Genomic DNA, 13,585 nt, shown 5'->3' on the forward strand with positions numbered 1-13,585 from the left:
TTAATCTCCAAAATTAAAATTCTATCTGAAATTGTAGCATACTAGTTCCCCTGATCTAATAGTCACTGTTGGCAGCCAGACACTGAGTGAATACAACAGAGCTCTTACGATGATGGTGGTTTCCAAAGACAAGAAGTTTAGGTGAATTTTCATGTTTATTACACCAGGTGGACAACTATTAATACGGTCATTATCAGCCATTTGACATCCACTGCTGGATACAGAATTTTCCATTCATTTTGTTATTCACTTATGCAGATCCACATCGCTCCAGCACAATTTATAAAGAACTTACTCACCTACCATTAAACTGTCATCTTGGTCTTTTCTTATCTTTTGGAGTCCATACAAGAACTTCCTTGGACCACCTCCCATCTATTTGCTGAACTTCTTGGCCCATCTTCCATCCATTTGCCTAAGGCCCTTGCAATGTCTCTTGCAGCGGTCTCTCCGCGATATTTTCAGAAATTTTATAAATTATATAACCCAGTACATATCTCGAAATATCTCTTCTTATCTTACCGATTCCTAAACTTTAATATACGATGATTATCAATGCAAAGTAGTTTCAAGCCCTATTATTCCTTGGAGCATCCATTTACTTCAAGGAATAGCTTCTCTGCTATCCATGTTTTCTCTTATGAAAAGAATGAAGGAGATCTTGCCGATTAGCCGTGAAAGGAGGAGGGTGTATATGTATGTATTGTTGAGCGAGTCGCCATCTTGATGAGATTCTGTATGAGAAGGAATTTAATACATGAACTAAACTAAAGTAAGTGTGTTCAGGTATTATTTAACTGATTATTATTGACAGTGTCTGCTTACTACGCTGTGTTGCATGGGATCAGTGGGGAACGTCTGATTTACACTGGACGAACCTGCCGTTTTGTATGCTCAAGATATCCAGTTTATTACTTCCAAAAAATAGGCTAACATGGTCTTACTGGCAGATCTCCGGTCTTCCCCATGTGATCACCGAAAGTTAATAATTATTACAAATGTTTTCAGGAGATTGACTGACAATTTTCGTCGCACCGAGACTTCGAAATTGCTTCACTGCCTTATGGAATTTAAGTTAAGCTCAATTTAATCAGGATAGAACAGTTTTGAACTGTGTGAATGTGATAGGCCTGCTTTGTGAATGAAAATTCCCTTAATATACGCATGTTTTTACTATCCTGATCGGTGAAGCTAAATCAGGCCGGTGTGAGAGAGGTTTTTTTTAAATTTTAGATCCCACAAAAAAATATTAAACCCTGTCCCACCCACCTGCACTTCTCTTTAATTACAGGTGTAATTACATCTCCTACAAAGCCCTGTTCCCTGTCCCCCCCTCCTAGTATCTGCTATCATGATCTCTCCGCCACCTTCCTAGGAACCCTCTTTTTATGAATAGTCTTCGTTTATAAGTTCATGTCTCACTGTCATTTATTCAAACCTGGCAATACACAGTGACTGCAGACTTTACATTTCATATGCATTAGAGGTTTAGTTTTGGAAATCTTATTTAGATTACTAAAGATTGGGAAAGTAAGAAGGAACGCTGCACCTTGGCTAACTTAAGAACTAAAACAACTCCTGAACCTCAGAGATGCTGCATACCTGGCATACAAACTCAGCCAACACAAAAAAAATCATGCTACTCACAAGTAGAAGCAGAACAGTCAGCCAAGACGTGAGAAATGCAAAACTCTGACAACAGAAATAGACTAGCTATCTTATGGAAAAATGTGCATGGTCTTGGCATAGGCAACATAAAAGCTGCAAATGATCCCATGGTTCCAGCCAAAGAAATGAACCAATACATCACATCACCCACAAAGACAACTGAACCACAAAGTGAAACAGAGACTCATTGATTAGTTCATAGGGGGTAAATAACTGTAGCCACAATAAATTCTATCTAAAGCATGTTACTTGCAATACTGTCAGAAAAGCCATCAGATCAGCATCTACCAGATACAATGGCATCACAGTCCAAATGATAAAGGTTATTGGTCCACTACTGCCCATTATAAGAGATATCTTCAACCACTCCTTAATCACAAGTGTTTTCTCTGTGGCCTGGAAACAGAGACTAGCTAAGCCACTACCTAAAAAGAACATTAACACAGCACCCTCTGATCACCAGCCTATTTGCATTCTTCCTGCACTGCCCAAGGCCTTAAAATATATATTCATAACCAGCTAACAAACAACCAACTACACGAATAACATCAAGTTTATGTAAATACCACAGCACACCATCTGCCTTAATAAAGGTAACAGATGACTTCAAGCTTGCCGTGGATGCACAAGAGGCAACTACCACACGCTTCTTGGACTTCAGTAAAGGTGGTGGTGGTTGTTGGATGTTTAAGGGGGACTAAACAGCGAAGGTCATCAGTCCCCCATTCCAAAATCAGGCGAGCCGAAAATCTACGAAGCAGATAAAAACCAAAGGGGGAGGAGACGTCCCCCCAGGCGCTAAAAGCACACAAATGCAGCAACAAACACTACAGACAAGAACAGGACAGAGGAACACCAGACAGAAAGAAACAGAAGAAAGGAAGATGGCCGGAGACTGGTTGACTGACCACGAGATCAAAAATGGGAAAGAGTCAACCATCTCACGGCACACCAGAACAGCAACAGACACAGAAAGGGAAAGGCGCAAGACCTCCCTAAATCGAACCATAAAACGGACTACCACGGATAAAATTTAAAACGGTATCAGCCATGGAGGCATCGTCGGATAAAACCAAAGCCAAAGTGCCCGGGAGATTAAAAGATTGCCGGAGTGTGCGCAGTCGAGGACACTCCAGCAAAATGTGGCCGACTGTCAGCCGGGACCCACACTGACACAAGGGGGGATCCTCCTGACGTAACAGATGGCCGTGCGTCAGGTAGGTATGGCCGATGCGCAACCGACACAGGACTACCGAGTCCCTGCGAGAAGCTCGCAGGGAGGAACACCACACATCGGTCGTCCCCTTGACAGCCCGTAGTTTATTCGGGGCTGTCACGCCACGCCACTCAGCAGCCCACATCCCAAGTACCTTATGGCGCAACACCAGCTGCTGGTCGCGAGCCGTAAGGCCGATCTCCAAAGCTGGAGCGTCTATCGCCCCTTTGGCCAGCCTGTCAACACGTTCGTTCCCTGGGATGCCAACGTGACCTGGCGTCCAAACAAAAACCACCGAACGACCACAGTGGGTAATGGTGGAAACAGACTCTCGAATAGAGGACACCAGAGGAGAAGAGGGATAGCAGCGGTCGATGGCCTGGAGGCTGCTCAGGGAGTCACTGCAGATGACGACGGACGCATCTGAGCAGGAACGCATATGCTCAAGAGCTCGCAAGATGGCCACCAGCTCTGCAGTAAAAATACTGCAGCCAGCCGGCAAGGAGCGTTGCTCAACATGGGCAGCGTGAGCAAAAGCGTAGGCAGTGCGACCATCAACCAGGGAACCATCAGTGTAGACAGGCTCACAGCCCGGAAATGAGGCGAGGAGCGCAAGAAAACGGCGACGGAGGGCCACAGGCGGAACCGAGTCCTTGGGTCCCTGTGCCAAGTCCAGACGGATGGACGGCCGGGACAAACACCAGGGAGGCGTAGGTGCACGGACCCGGAAGGGAGGCGGAAGAGGGAAAGAACCCAATTCCGACAGCAGGGACTGAACGCGGACAGCGACGGAAAGCCCAGACCTAGGTCGCCGTTCAGGCAGATGGAGGACCATGGCAGGGAAAAGCAGGCGACGACTGGGATGGCCTGGCGAGCAATGCACGTGAACAGCATAGTCGGCGAGCAGACGATGGCGGCGAATCCGCAGCGGGGGAACCCCGGCCTCCACCAGTAGACTATCCACAGGGCTCGTACGAAAAGCGCCAGTTGCAAGCCGGACCCCACAGTGGTGTATGGGGTCTAACAACTGCAACACTGAGGGTGATGCAGACCCATAGGCCAGGCTCCCATAATCAAGCCGAGACTGCACAAGGGCTCTGTACAACCGCAGCAGCGTGCAGCGATCTGCACCCCAAGACGTGTGGCTAAGGCAGCGGAGGGTGTTGAGGTGCCGCCAGCATTTTTGCTTCAGCTGAGTAACATGAGGAACCCATGTGAGCCGGGCATCAAACACGAGTCCCAAGAAGCGGCAAGTGTCCACCACTTCAAGCAGGTGGCCGTCGAGGTAAAGGTCAGGATGAGGGTGGACCGTCCGACGCCTGCAGAAGTGCATAACCCGAGTCTTGGCAGCAGAGAACTGAAAACCATGAGCCAGAGCCCATGATGCTGCCTTGCGAACGGCGACTTGCAACCTGCGTTCGGCGACTCCCGTAGTCGTGGAGCTAAATGAGATGCAGAAGTCGTCGGCATACAAAGAAGGAGACACCGACGACCCCACTGCTGCAGCCAGACCATTAATGGCCACTAGAAATAACGAGACGCTCAACACCGAGCCCTGTGGGACCCCATTTTCCTGTATATAAGAGGAACTAGAGGTGGCACCGACTTGCACCCGGAAAGAGCGGCGCAATAAAAAGCTTTGGAGAAAAGCCGGGAGCCGACCACGAAGACCCCACCCATGCAACGTGGCGAGGATATGATGCCTCCATGTGGTGTCATACGCCTTCCGCAGATCGAAAAATACAGCAACAAGGTGCTGACGTCGGGCAAAAGCCGTACGGACAGCAGATTCCAGCCGCACCAAATTGTCCACTGCAGACCGGCCCCGACGGAAGCCACCCTGGGACGGAGCGAGGAGACCGCGCGACTCAAGGACCCAACACAAACGCCGCCCCACCATACGTTCGAGCAATTTGCACAAAACGTTGGTGAGGGTAATGGGACGATAGCTGTCCACCGCCAGTGGGTCCGCACCGGGCTTCACGATGGGGACAATAAGACCCTCTCGCCATTTCGACGGGAACACGCCCTCGCTCCAAATGCGGTTAAAGATGGTGAGGATGTGGCTCTGGCAGTCCCTGGAGAGATGCTTCAGCATCTGCGCGTGGATGCAGTCCGGTCCTGGTGCTGTATCAGGGCAATCGGCGAGGGCAGCGAGGAGTTCCCTCTCGCTGAAAGGAGCATTGTATGTTTCATAATGACGCGTGTGGAATGAGAACGGCGTCCGCTCGGCTCGCTCCTTTAGAGAGCGAAAGGCGGGGGGATAGGATGCAGTCGCAGAGCTCTGAGCAAAGTGCGCGGCGAGGCGTTCAGCAATGGCGGCAGCGTCCGTGCAGACAGCGCCGTCCAAGGAGAGCCCAGGGACACCCACAGGGGTCTGGGAGCCATAAATCCGCCGGATCCGGGACCACACGTGCGAGGACGAGACACGGGAGCCCAGGGAGGAGACGTACCTCTCCCAGCACTCCTGCTTACGCCGTGCAATAAGTCGACGGGCGAAGGCACGGAGCCTCTTAAAGGCGATGAGGGTCTCCAGAGACGGGTGCCGCCTATGACGCTGGAGAGCCCGCCTACGGTCGCGAATAGCCTCAGCAATCTCCGGCGACCACCAGGGGACAGCCTTCCGCCGAGGGAGGCCAGAGGAACGGGGGATAGTAGCCTCGGCCGCTGAAATGATGGACGTGGTTAAAACACAGACCACCTCGTCAATGTCACCCTGTGGGGGAGACGCAATGGTTACAGCGGAAGTAAAAGCTGGCCAGTCAGCCCTGTGGAGAGCCCAGCGGGGCAAGCGCCCAGAAGAATGACACTGTGGCAGTGACAAATAGATGGGAAAATGGTCACTACCACACAGGTCAGGATGCACCCTCCAGTGGAGGGATGGGACAAGTCCAGGGCTGCAAATAGAGAGATCGATGGCCGAGAACGAGCCGTGGGCCACACTGAAATGCGTGGGAGCACCGGTGTTCAAGAGGCTAAGGTCGAGCTGAGCCAACACATGCTCCACGGCCTGACCACGATCATCGGAGACACTCCCACCCCATAGAGGGTTGTGGGCATTGAAATCGCCCAGCAGCAAAAAAGGTGGCGGCAGTTGTGCTATCAGAGCAGCCAGGACATGCTGCGCGACAGTACCATCAGGTGGAAGGTAAATACTGCAGACGGTAATGGCCTGGGGCGTCCACACCCGAACAGCGACAGCCTCTAAAGCTGTTTGTAGAGGCACAAACTCGCTGTGAAGAGAGTTCAAGACATATATACAGACGCCACCAGACACCCTTTCGTAAGTCGCCCGGTTCTTAAAATAACCCCGATAGCCACGGAGGGCGGGGGTTCGCATTGCGGGAAACCAAGTTTCCTGCAGAGCAATGCAAAGGAAAGGATGACGGCTGATAAGTTGGCGGAGCTCAGCTAAATGGTGGAAGAAACCGCTGCAGTTCCACTGGAGGATGGTACTGGCCATTACTGGGAAAGGCGTGACGGGACGGGGAAGGCAGATTACGCCACTGGGTCACCTGCTGCCTCCAAGTGAGCACCTGTGCCAGTGCTTTCCATGGCGTCGGAGGGACTGGCGAGATCGAGGTCCTCAGCGGACGCCAGGATCTCCACCTCGTCCTCAGACGCAGAGGTTGAAGGTTGCGGTGGGACAGGTGCCACCGCAACGTCAGGATGCTTGGGAGCCTTTTTCTTCAACGGCTTCGCACGCTGTGCCTTGGGAGGGTCTGGCTGGGAGGGCCCCACTGGGGCAGTCTCAGGGACGGACGACGACCGTGAAGCCCTATGACCAGCGACCGGTTGTTGCTTCAAAACTTTGCGGGTATCCGCTTTGACACTGGGCAAAGCCTGGGAAGGGAGGGCCCCAAGGGACCCCTTCCTGGCTAGAGTAGCCGAAGAAGCCCTACGCTTCTCCGGCTGGGAAGGGGGGACGAATGTCCCCGATGGTTGGGGTGGTGTCGCTCCTGGAGTAGATGGAGCAACAGAGGGCGAAGTGCTCCCCACAACCAAGGGGGCCGGGTCATTTTCACAGAGCTGAGAGGCAACAGTACGTGACGACACGGGAGAGGATCGGACCGCTGTTGCAGCAGCGGCATAGGTGGATGTCATGGGCACAGGATGTAGCCGCTCATATTTCCGCCGTGCCTCTGTGTAGGTCAGGCGGTCCAGGGTCTTATATTCCATTATCTTCCTTTCCTTCTGGAAGATCCGACAGTCCGGTGAGCAGGGGGAATGGTGTTCTCCACAGTTAACACAGACGGGAGGCGGAGCACATGGAGTATCAGGATGCGAAGGACGTCCGCAATCCCGACACGTGATGCTGGAAGTACAGCGAGATGACATGTGCCCGAACTTCCAGCATTTAAAACACCGCATCGGAGGAGGGATATATGGTTTCACATCACAACGGTAAACCATCACCTTAACCTTTTCGGGTAAGACATCACCCTCAAAGGCCAAGATGAAGGCACCGGTGGCCACCTGATTATCCCTCGGACCCCGATGGACGCGCCGGACGAAGTGAACACCTCGTCGTTCGAGGTTGGCGCGTAATTCATCGTCGGACTGCAGAAGAAGATCCCTATGGAATATAATACCCTGGACCATGTTGAGACTCTTATGCGGCGTGATGGTAACTGAAACATTCCCCAACTTGTCACAATTGAGCAACCTCCGTGACTGGGCAGAGGATGCCGTTTTGATGAGCACAGAGCCAGAGCGCATCTTGGACAAGCCCTCCACCTCCCCGAACTTGTCCTCTAAATGCTCCACAAAAAACTGGGGCTTGGTTGACACGAACGATTCTCCATCAACCCGCGTACACACAAGGTACCGGGGTGAATATTCGCCACTGCCTTCTTTAGCAAGACGTTCCTCCCATGGAGTAGCTAGGGAGGGAAACGATCTCTGATCCAATTTCTTCCCGTTGAGGTTAGACCTCGATCGCTTAGAGACTGCTGGTGGAGGCCCACCAGCGATAGATGATGTACCACGCTTCATTGCGGGTCATCCGCCCTGATGCCACCTACTCCGACCAAGGGCCCTCCCCACGGGCGCCACCCAGCCACAGCAAAGGCCACCTGGCAGGATGGCCGTTGCCGGGAGTCCCGATGCCCCAGGGAGATGGGCATCTACTCCTTGGCATACGTGGGGAGTGAACGGCGCAGGCATCAGTAGAGCGATCCCTGTGTTGTCAGGGGGCTACAACCAAGAGGGTACATGGCGACCCCACCACAACGGACTGGCTACCGTGCTGGATCTTAGGTGCAAAAATGGCCAAGGTCGTCGTCACAGTTAAAAGAAACACTGCAGAGTGCAGCGTGGTAATCGCCCAAGAGATCGAAAACGAGCGGGACACCATTGCAACGACGAGAAAGACGGCTATAGGTCTAATTGCACGAAGGATACAGTGCACCATGTAAGGTGCCCTTCCCCAATTGGCTTGCTCTTCGGAATAATTTAGAGAGATGGAGGTCAAACCCGAGAGGGGACCATCACATAAGGCCGAAACGTTTGAGACTCCTTTTAGTCGCCTCTTACGACAGGCAGGAATACCGCGGGCCTATTCTTACCCCCGAACCCGCAGGGGGAACTTCAGTAAAGCCTTTGACGGTGTCAACTTCGACATTTTACTTGCCAAACTTAGCAACCTAAGTTTCTCACCAAGTTAAGTGCAATGGTTTCACTCATACCTGATGTATTGCCAGCAATACATCATGTCCAGCACCATAAGGTCACAATTGAAGCAGGGAGTATCAGGTGTCCCCCAAGATTCGGTATTAGCTACTACACTCTTTTCACTGTACATCAATGATGTGTCATCAGTTTTATCCTACTGCAAATACCATATGTCTGCTGATGACTTCCAGTTGTATCAAAGGGCAAAACCAAGAAACCCAAAGACAGCTATGAGAATCTCAATACCAATCACTGGGCACTATCAACATGAGTGCAGGATATAATATTAACTGGCTGGTCATTCTAGGCTCATTAGCCCAAAATATCAAGAAACACTCCATCTTTAACGCTAAATGGGATAAATATCAACTTCTCTCCTTCAACAAAGAGTCTAGGTGTAATAACAGGTGAAAATCTAAATTGGACTGACCTGAAAAAGAAACTTGTAGAAACACTTATACTTCCAATTACTGATTACAGCGATGTTTTCATGCAAGCCCTTTCTCATCACAGTTCACGCCGCCTGGAAATGGTTATTAATGCCTGCATTTGTTATATCTGTGATATTTGACTCTTCGATCACATTTCACTATTATATGCACAGTTATCCTGGCTGCAAGCAGACAAATGCAGAGATATCCATACCCTCTGTCTTTTCTACTGTCTTATGAACGAACACTGTCCTTCATATCTCTCCTCCACCTTAACATTCTTGTCTGAACAATATGGCAGAAATACCCATTCTCATCAGAGCAAAATCCTTTCTGTTCCACTTCATTGTTCAGTCACTTTCTCGACGCCCTTCACAGTACCAGGAACCTGGCTCTGGAAAAAATCTTCTGCATTACATTAAAGAACTGAATGATGTCTCTATCTTCACCAAAAGCAGTTAATAACATATCTACAGATGCAACAGTAAGGATTACCACTGTCCCTGTATGCACTAGTTACTCTTGTACATCTTTCTTTCCAACAAGATCTTCCTGATTTTGCAGTACTCTTAGTTGGTGGAGCATTCTTAAATTTCCTTTCCCCAAAACTCACTGCATCAGAGAAAAAACTTCTCCTGGTCTGGTGTAAGAGAGGGCCTGATGCTCATAATCAGATCAGGTTAAATAAATAAAATAACGTCAGGTCATATTTACTCTTCTGTTTTTTTATTGCCTATTTAGGCGTAGCCTTCAACTGGGCGGGAAGCGGGGGGCTAGTTGTTCTGAGGTTTTCAGTAATTTTATTTTTATTTATTTATTTTATCTATTTATTTTTTAATGATTTGCTTTTACATATTTTAGTCTTATAGCTTTTTAAGACTAAAATACCAGACCAATCTGTAATTCAAATACCTTGCTCTATAGTATTATGGTCTTTTTTTTAAATTGTTGATAATTTTAGTGAATATCTTTTGCAGAGAGGTGACTGATAAATCAATAATCTATTTTTGTCTTTTTTTCTCCCATCAAAAAGTAGTCAAGCAGAATACTTGCAACTTTGTTCCAATTTTAGGGATCTGTCTTCCTCCACTGATATTCCATAAACAATTTTGCAATTTATTGTAGTATTACTTTTCTTTGCACTTAACCATTTCTACTAAAATACCATCATCTCACATAGCCTTTACTTTCTTCATACATCCATCAACTTTATACACATCATCTGACATTGCTTAGGGAGGTCATTACTTTACTTCCTAACGATTTGTGTTCCTGTTTAATCTCTTTAACTACACAAACATTTAAAGAAGTTTTGGTACTGTCAAATAATTTTCTGCCCTCCTACTGATGAACTGTGTTGTCTAACTCACATAAACTTCCCAAAGACATTTACAAATAGTTTTGTTCAATTTGGAGCAATCCATTATGTTCCAATTATACACTATTAGGAACCCTCATAAGAAATCATAATTAATACAGTGTATACGCGGACAAGGAAAAATAATTCCCAGATTTTTCCTGGATATCCTGGTTAAAAAATATACTTTTTCCCAGATGAAAATACACTTTTTCTGTGCTAAGTGACAGTAGGTTTTCCATAGATTTTCCCTCAGAACTGTAAAACTTACCAATCCCTTATACACGGACGTAGAACTCCCTGGCACTTTAGGGGGGAAAAAAGGAGTAAGTTTTGAAAAAACCTTTGATGTGCAGCAACACATTTGCTGCGTATTTTTGTATTACGAAAGTATAAATTCAAATTCCACCAAACACAGCACATTAGTTTCCGTAGCGTGGAAATCAAGATTGCAATGTCATTTCGTAAGTCAGTCATATCTGCCACGTGATCTCACCAGCTGATGACAGCAGATATACAGAGCATAGGATGCATGTTGTTGTGCGCCAATAGCAGCAAGATTGCTGTTAAGTAGCGTGAACATACAAAGAGAAAAAGTTAATGGTTTAGATTGCTATACATAGTGTAGCTACACGAAAAGCTAAGCTCTCACATATAAAATTGGTCCCGAAAATTAATAAGCTACAAGAAAAGCTGAGATTTCACACGTAATATTGATATTTTTCTGCATGTGTTGTACTTTGCGATACTTCACACAAATGTGTCATTAAATTTAAAATAATGACATAAATGTCTCATCTTCTGGGCTCGAAATTCCTCTAAGTGGCTAGTCCTTAAAGTGTTAAGTTTTAAACGAGAGTCTAGCGCTCTGCGATTTAAGAAATTCATCTCACATTCTCACACGTAACATAATTTATCTTGCGTAAAAGGAAATTTACTTTGAAAGTAACACTTTTCAAACCACTATTCACAATATTTTCCCAAGATTGTTACAAATAGAATCGTTTTATTAGCTGCCAGAGTGTGCCAGAAAATAGGCATCATTGCGTATGTGCAGCTGCAGTAATGTAAGAAGCCCGCATGTTCATATGTATAAAGCATTAAGAGATCTCACATTACACCATAAAAGAAACATGATATCAGAGGATACTCCAAGAGCATCAAAATTTTGTAAACCTTACTCAAACACATAATTCAGCTTGAAGCACACATTGGTTTGTCGAGGTTCACAATCAAGTAGGCCCCACCTGATACTAAGCTTTTCAGTGTGGTTTTTGGGATGTAAATTTTCTTGGAGTACCAGTACTGTACTCTCTCATGTTTGCTTCTTTATTATGCCATAATGCTGTACATGGCAGAAGGAGAAAACATTCACTTGAAATTCTGTGAACAATTGAAACTAGCCAATACTGTGGAACAAAATACTTGATTTCCAATAAATTGATTGCCTCACCGAAAAAGATTAATAAAGCCAAATTTCTTTAGAAAACTGACAAAAATAACTTCATTGTTCTGCAAGGTGATTAATGCGTGACTGACAAAAATGTGGAAATGAAATAAAATAAAATCAGAAAACTGAAATTAATAATATATTTTTGCCTTCTGTAAATATGTGAATGTATTTTAATTCACTTGATAGCTCCTGGCCACAGCAATCCGTTTAATTTTCATTTTATGTGGGAGCTGTAAATGAAGAGGAAACAGTGAAATCACTTAATGTTAACAAGGTCACGTGGAGACAACCCTCCCCCCCCCCCCCCCTTTTCCCCACTACGATTCAGACACTCTGCGCATGCGCGAATCTGGCAGCTAGGGCACACAAGAAAAATTTTTCTCGTTAGCATCTGGCTGCTTGCTACTACTACCTGTACAGTTAACAGCCACACTTCAAGTAGCCGGCAGCGGGAGAAGGTACTACTCATACGCGAGTCAACTGTGCATGCGCAGTAGCCCATTGGCAACAGCTCAAACGAACCTAATGTAAACACGTAGGCCTCACATAGCAAGCAGTTCATTGTCACGAAGTATTGTATAGCTTTCGCCCTAAGGCCATGGACATATTTTTGCTGTTCGCAGACGCTTGTGCATGCACAGTATTTTGTTGTTGTAAATGGCGCATTTCCTTTGCAACTAAAGATTTTTTCCCCCCTCTCGTTTATGTTTTATTGCTGCAATATTATTCTCCTGTAGCAGGATATAGTAACATTCTTTGCTAGAGTATCAGTTCTTACCAGTCAAAACTACAAAAATTTAACTGAAAACTAAAACAATGAAAAATCCCCGGAAATCCAAAAATTCCCGGGTTTTTCCGGTTGAAAAAATTCCCAGCTTTTTCCTGGATTTCCCGCTTGTCCTGGCTAATATACACCCTGTAATAGTTGCTTCACTTCATTTGTATGGCTTGGTAGGGTAGTGGAACACTGTCATTAAGGACATCAACAGCTGGCACAATGGATGTCTTGTGGAAGCCACAAAATAATTATAGTTTTTGTTAGATATTTGGCAACTTATTTGTTAACCTGTGATCATAAGAAACCTATCCTGAATATGAAATTACAGGACCCTACCAATAAAGCTTGTCAGTTCGCTCCCTACGCGGCGCACATGTTAGGACAAGGACCGAAATAATATCCAGCTACAGGATAATGGGGGAGGATCTTACAAAGTGAAAACGAATGGTATCTTTCATGCATGGAGAATAATTACAGCGTGTATACATGGACAAGGAAAAAAAATTCACGGATTTTTCCCGTCCACTTTCTCCAGGATGAAAATACACTTTTTCCATGTTAAGTGACAGTATACTCTTCCTCGGCACTGTAAAAGTCATCAATCCTTTGAATGTTTATGGTTTTATATACCGACGTAGAATTCCCCGGCACCTTAGAAAATAAAACTAAGGGGGAAAAACACGTTTTGAAACACCTTTGATGTGCAGCAACATGTACGCTGCATATTTTCGTATTACGAAGGTACAGATTTGAATTCCACCAAATAACGCATGTCACTTTCCGAAGCATTGAAATTGAGATTGTGATACGCTTTTGTAAGTGTCATAGCTCATTCACGTGATCTCGCCAGCTGATGACAGCAATAGGACACGTGATGTAGTCAGCCAATAGCAAGATCATTCTTAAGTAGCGCAAATGCACAAATAAGAAAAGTTAATGGCTTAAATTAATATACTTAGCATTAATATACTTAGCATATAACATTGGTCTCGAAGATTAATAAGTTGGA

General features: G+C 46.5%; 1 protein-coding gene across 2 annotated transcripts in view; it reads right to left on the reverse strand.

The window, feature by feature from the left end:
• LOC124612601 (condensin-2 complex subunit G2-like) overlaps positions 1 to 13,585 on the reverse strand; it is a 287,500-nt gene that overhangs the window by 94,274 nt on the left and 179,641 nt on the right. The gene's annotated exons all lie outside the window — the stretch shown is intronic.

Source organism: Schistocerca americana, chromosome 4 (assembly GCF_021461395.2).
Source record: "Schistocerca americana isolate TAMUIC-IGC-003095 chromosome 4, iqSchAmer2.1, whole genome shotgun sequence".
Lineage (NCBI taxonomy): Eukaryota > Metazoa > Arthropoda > Insecta > Orthoptera > Acrididae > Schistocerca > Schistocerca americana.